A 6,140-nucleotide genomic window follows, 5' to 3' on the forward strand; every position below is an offset into this window, starting at 1 on the left:
CCCGGCCCGGCGCCGCGCCGCCACCTCCGGGACGCCCTCCAGCCCTGCAGGCTTCCTCCGCCCCCGCCCCGACGGGACTCCGACGCACAGCCGCAGGCCCAGCCCCTCCAAGGTGAGAAGGGCACGCGCTGTCCGAGGTGCTGGCCGGCACTCTTCAGCCCCGCGCCAGTCCACCGAGCCGCCCAGCTGTGCCAGCCAGGCGCCCGGGCCTCCGCGCCTCGTCTGAGCACTGGAAAGAAGCCCAGGGGCCCCTGAGCCTCGATGAGGGCTCCCCGCGTGGGCGCAGGACGGAGCCAGCGGACACAGACGCGTGTTGTCAGTACCAGCCTCTCCCTTGCGGCTGTGACCCCCAAGGAAGGCAGGGCCGGCTCTGAGTTCAAGTCCTCCCTCCTGGGGAACATACAGCCCCCTCCCACACACACATGGCAAACATGATAATGTGCTCTTCCAGAGCAGCATTAAAAATGAGGGCTCTAGCCGGGCCCAGTGGGGCACACACCTGTAATCCTAGCACTCTGGGAGGCTGAGGCAGGAGAATCCCAAGTTTAAGCCCAGCCTGGTCAATTTATGACTTAGCAAGACCCTGTCTTAAAGATTTAAAATCGGGCTGGGAATGTAGTTCAGTGCAAAAGCCCTAGGTTCAATACCCAGTACGGAAAAAAACAAAAAGTTCCTGGGCCCCATTTCAGCCCTACTGAATCAGAAGTGCAGCAGGCAGGCCCAAGAATCTGCATTTAACACAGAGATGCTCCTGACAAAAGGATTTCTTCACCCACCATTTATATGCCTGTGCGGCTGTCTTCAAACTACTTCTCAAATCCCCTCCAGGGCCCCTCCCCCTGCTCCTCACCTGGTCTCTCCCCTGGGAATGCCCACCACCCAGAGGTCGCAGGACCTTGTGCAGAACCCTGCAGCCAAAATTAAATAAGCAAGCAGAGAGCAGCTCACGCTGTGCCTGGCACATGGCAGGTACCCAGTCGAGGGAGTTCCGCAATGCCCAGAGCAGAAGGCGTCCCAGCCTCCCCAGCCCTGCCACAAGGCTGGCTCAGCACCTGCTTCCAGCCGGCAGCACCATCCCTGTCGGTCAGGTCACGCACTAACAAGGACCATCTGCCGAGCAAGCCCTACTGTGTGCGCTTGCCAGCTGTTCTGTGGAGCTCATCCTCCAGGGCCCTGAGCTCCCCCAGGCAGGGACTCATCTCTGGGGGGCTCCTGCCCGAGCCCCAGGGCCCAGCAGTCCTCCTGGGTGCAGCATGCTCATAAGAACACACGTGTGTGCCCTGTCTGCATGGGGAACGCAACGATCCACAGAGCACAGAGACGAAAGGGGTTTGTTCAACAGGTATTTTCTGAGGGCATGTGGAGCCCATGGGCAGTAGGAGGGACAGACAGGAAATGGCTCACCGCAGAAGGAGGAACCCCTACCCGGAAATGAGGAAGGCTAGCAAGGGATGGTGGCAGGCTGACCTCACAATCTGTGTCTCCCCGAGATCCAAGGAGGACGGTAGAGGAAGGAGATGATAGAGACGGGTCCAAGAGGGAACCAAGTCACCTGAGTCGTGGGGCTCAGCATGCTGGTCAGGCAGCCCTTGAGACCAAGTCTGCACTTTCCCTGAGAGCAGTGGTGATCAGGGCGCGCGCGCACGCGTGCACACACACACACACACACACACACACACACACACCCTTTGGGCCCGATGTACCATCCCGAGGCACAGACGGCTCCCTGGCCCTCCCTACAGCCTGGGCTCTGGAAATCCATGAGATGTCACAGGGTGAGACAGACAGATTGCAAAGGATGAGATGGAAACACGCATGCGTGCGCACATGCACACACACGCACACAAGCACACACACACAAACACACATGGCCTTAGATCCGATCCAGGGAGCGAGGGAAGAGTGAAGAGGCAGATGGGAGGGAGGAGGGAGGCCATCCGACCCCCACCACGCACCAGCCAGGGTGCTGAGACCGAGGATAGGAACTGGAACCCGCAGCCCTGCTTTCAAGGAAGCGGGGACTTTCGGAGATGCGCTGGCTGCCCCAGACACACGAGGACGAGGACAAGCGACAAAATGTGACCTGAGCCCCTGCTCTCCCCATAAGCAAGATGGAGGGGTAGGGCAGGTTCGGGGGCAGCTATGACCACAGCAGACTTGGCACCTGGACAAAACACGATCCTGGAGAGTCCCGCAAGCAATGCCCAGGCCCAGCCATGCAGAAGGCACCAGAGAAGCCTGAGGGACCTCACAGGTCCCTGCGCAGGCAGAGTGGGGGGACGAGACCCAGGAGCTGTCCCCAAGCCTGTTCCTTTCTGCCCCTCTGTCCCTCTAGTCACGGGAAAGGGTCACTGTCCCCATGTACCAATATCAAAGCAAGGCCCCAAGAGGGTCCTCAGCTAGAGACGGACTTCAAGGTGGAAAGGCCCCGGCCCACCTGGCAAAGGAGTTAGGCGGTGGATGGCGCTGGTTCAGAGGTCTATCCACGGGGGGAACAGTCTTGGTTCCACCGCTGTGTGGCCTTGGACTGGTCTGCAACCTCTCTGTGTTGTCTGTGAAGTGGGGAATAAGAATACCTCCTCCTTTCAGGAGTTTTTGGTGGCATTAGAGTGCCAAGTGCTGCTCCTAAAGAGCTTCACACCAGGCCTGGCTCTCAGTGGGAGCTCCATAAATATTAGCTCATATCATTGTTCTTACTATTGCTATAATTATCATTGTTGCTATCCGCAGCATTGGCGGCCACCACCCTCCCTCCGGGCCCCAGATACATGCTTGTCCAGGTGGCGCTCCATCCCCTGGCATCCCCAGGGCTTTCCCAAGGACTTCGCACAGGACTGGGGCACCGGAGAGGGGGCTCTGTGACTCCAGCTCCCTAGACATCGGCCACAGCTCTGCTGGCAGTTTCTCCACCACGTGCTAACTGACCAGGAGAAGATTACTTTAATCAGGGATGGGGTTGGGGCAGCAGAGGTGAGGGGCTGAGTTAACCTGGTCTATTCACCCGGCCGCAGAGGGCTGACTGTAAGGTGGCTCATGCCTGGGGCGAAGCCACTGGGATACAAGTGCAACACACGCACAGGGAGGGCTTGCAGGACAGGAGGGAGCCAGGGCCTGCACCCGGATGTCACATCTGCCCAGGTGGCACTCCATCCCCTGGCATCCCCAGACACTAACTCACCGCGCCCCACAGGCAGCAGCCACTGCCCTCGTACAGACGGAGCCTCTCCGCCATCACTGTCACACATAACCAGGAGGTAGCACAGGTTGCCCGGGAAGCCAGCTGTGCTTCCACACCTGACATCCTGTAAGACCCTGGGTGACAAGGGAGCCACACTAAGGAGCAGTCACGCAGCACCCAGTGACCCCAGACCCCACACCTCACTAAGGGAGACCTGGAAGCTGGTGCACCATTTCTACCCGGATCTGTAGGCTGGAAGAATGCGCAGCACTGCCCGAGAGTCAAGAGCAAGGTCTGCCCCAGCCAGGGACCTTTCAGCTACCTGCCACTCTGGCTCAGCCCCTGCCACCCCTTACCATCCGCTTCCAGGAGGGACCTGCTGAGAGAGGTTTCCCTGCAGCCATGCACATTAAAGGCCAGAGAACAGGCCTCAGTTTGCCCATCCGTCAAATGTGCACAGAATAGCAGCCAGCCGGCCCACCTCCCAGGACTGCCAGGCTGATCCAAGGAAAGAAAAGAAAGTTTTTACTGAGTTAGACTTAAACCAAAATGGGGGAGCAGCTACCCTGGGTGGGAAGGACAGAGGACAGAGCTCATGGGGGCTGAGCCCTGCCAGGAGCCAGGCCCCAGCATCCCACCCAGGCCAGTGGTTCCTAGGACCCGCTTCACCTCTCCCGTCCAGGTTGCACATGACAGGGACGCCGAGAGGTAACAGAATACCTACATCCTAGAACAGGAGGAATGGCCAGACGAGATGAAAGCCCCACGTCCTGGGCTCGGTGGCTGTGGCAATTTTCTATCGTCACACGCGGTTTTGCTCACTGGCACACTCACTCTCTACAACACGTGTGTCCAGGCGGTGGGGCCTGCCTGGGACGGACAACAAGAGCTCAGAAGAGGGGCGCTCTGCGTGAGGGCAGAGGAGAGGCAGCACTGCAGGCACACGCCAGGAAGGGGTCCCACATCCGCTCGGGCCACAGGGAGATGAGGCCTCTCAGGGGCCCAGGCACACGAAGGCTCCATCCCCTCCTCTTCTGTCCCCTCACACACACTCCACAGTGATACCACACACACACACTGGCCAGTGGGGGCGGCTCCTCGCACAGCTGTCCCAGTGACGTCACTAGCAGCCTGGAGCTGATGTCACACCCCAACATTCTCCTTGACGTCACACACACGCTTCTCTGTGATGGCCCCCTTCAGTTCGTCCTCTTCCCTCCCGCCACCAACCGGGGGCCCACGGTCCCTGTGGCACCACACGTAGCTGCAGAGCCCAGAGCTAGCTCAGGATGGCACCGGTGTGTGCGTGCACCCCCCAACAGGGCACACATTAACACACATGTGCAAGCCCACACATCCTGCTAACAGCCTAGACATGGCACGTCCCACAGGTATCCACAGGCTTCAGGGGCAGGGGTGTGAGCAGGCACGCACACACATGCAAATCCGCCCAGCTCCCCTTGTTAAAATGTCCCCACAACTGAATCAGGCAGCCCAGGGCTGGCAGCTTCTCCCACATTCCCGGGTGCGGCCAGCAGCCGCCCCTTCCCCCAGCTGCTCGCCTCCAACAGTCTGGCCTGCTGACAGTGACAGCCGCAGCCTGGACACACGCGCACACGCACACACTCCAGCCCAACACCTGTGTCGCTCAGCCAGGACCAAGCCAGTGCCCTCCAGAAGCAGCTGCCGGCTGGGCAGAGCCCAGGGGGAGGGCCAGAGCTGCAGAAAGTGCCCTGGAGGACCACGCTTCTCCAACTGACCAAGGGTCCTTGCCACTTCCCCCTCCTCTCCCTGCGTGGGCACGCCTGACACACTACAGCCTGGCAGCCTCCATCCTGAACAAGCTCCCCAAGTGCACACGCACACACAAACACGCTCACCAGCTCTCTCCTCTCCAAACATCCTGGGAAACCCTGCTGGGTCACAGAATGTGTGCATGTCTGTGTGTTTGCGTGTGTGCAGACACACATCAGGATCCACTCCGTGTCCACACCCGGCGCCCACATCCCTCCCCACGTGCACACACTGCCCCGGACAACACACCCACCCCCTCCCCTCCCCCACCAGTTGCTGGAGCCCACACATGCAAACACACGCACTGGCACACGCACTCGCGGACACACACACACACACACACACACACACACACACATAGCCGGCAGTGGCCCCGCGCTGCCAGAGCTGCAGTCTGCCGGCTTATGCCGCTTCCCTGGGCTGCCTCCTTGCTCGCCCCACACCAGCCAGTGGAGGAAGGGGCAAGGATCCCCACCGCACCGTTCTGGTCCTCTCACCCACCCGCCGACCCCTGCTGGGCAGGGGCTAAAGCCCCACCCTGGACCCCTCCCCCTGGGCCAGCCATCCAGCGCCAGCCAACCCCTCTTACCAGTTAGAATCCCTTGACTGGCAGGACCTCGTGAAAGAGGGGGGTCAGGGCCTTCCATTCGCAAAGGTGGGCGCAGAGAGATGCGGCGTGGCACTGGCTAGCACACCCATCCACCATTAAGCCTCTGCACCACCCCCCAAAAACGCTCACCTCACCGATCGTCCTCTGTGTCCTCCCCTGCCTCCGCCCACCCCCGCCCCCACCGCCTCCGCGCAGGGTGGTCCCCTGGGGGTCTCACGGGGATCCCCAGACCTGGAGGAACTGGGGGTGGTTCTCCTCGTCTCACCCTCCCCCTTCTGGGTCCCCTTCCAAGCCCCACCCCCGCTGGCGGCCGGGGGTGCCCTTCGGCTCCAGCCCGGACTCCCCCGACCCCGCCGGCCGCTGGCGCGCTGATCCAGAGGAATTCACTCACCTCCAGCCCCGCCGAGATCCGGACCGAACGCCGCCTTTGGGCAGCTGCCGCGGCGGGCCCTGTGCTGTGCGCGAGTGTGCGTGTGGGCGCGGGGCGAGTGTGCGCGGCGCCTGGCGGGCTCAGCGAGCCCGGCCGCGGCTCCGTGCGTGTCGTGTGTCTGTGGCGTG

General features: G+C 61.5%; 1 protein-coding gene across 6 annotated transcripts in view; it reads right to left on the minus strand.

The window, feature by feature from the left end:
• Elfn2 (extracellular leucine-rich repeat and fibronectin type III domain containing 2) overlaps positions 1 to 6,134 on the minus strand; it is a 56,574-nt gene extending 50,440 nt beyond the window's left edge. For 5 of the 6 annotated variants that reach the window (XM_005379199.2, XM_013511685.1, XM_013511684.1 and 2 more), the window contains exon 1: positions 5,974 to 6,134. The gene's annotated coding sequence lies outside the window, so the exon portion shown is untranslated. Of the gene's footprint in view, positions 1 to 2,437; positions 2,490 to 5,973 lie in introns of those variants that run through there. The other variant, XM_013511687.1, reaches the window with a different exon arrangement.
• Positions 6,135 to 6,140: the final 6 nt, after the last annotated feature.

Source organism: Chinchilla lanigera, unplaced genomic scaffold (genome assembly GCF_000276665.1).
Source record: "Chinchilla lanigera isolate Chin_1 unplaced genomic scaffold, ChiLan1.0 scaffold00012, whole genome shotgun sequence".
In the NCBI taxonomy this organism is placed as follows: Eukaryota; Metazoa; Chordata; class Mammalia; order Rodentia; family Chinchillidae; genus Chinchilla; species Chinchilla lanigera.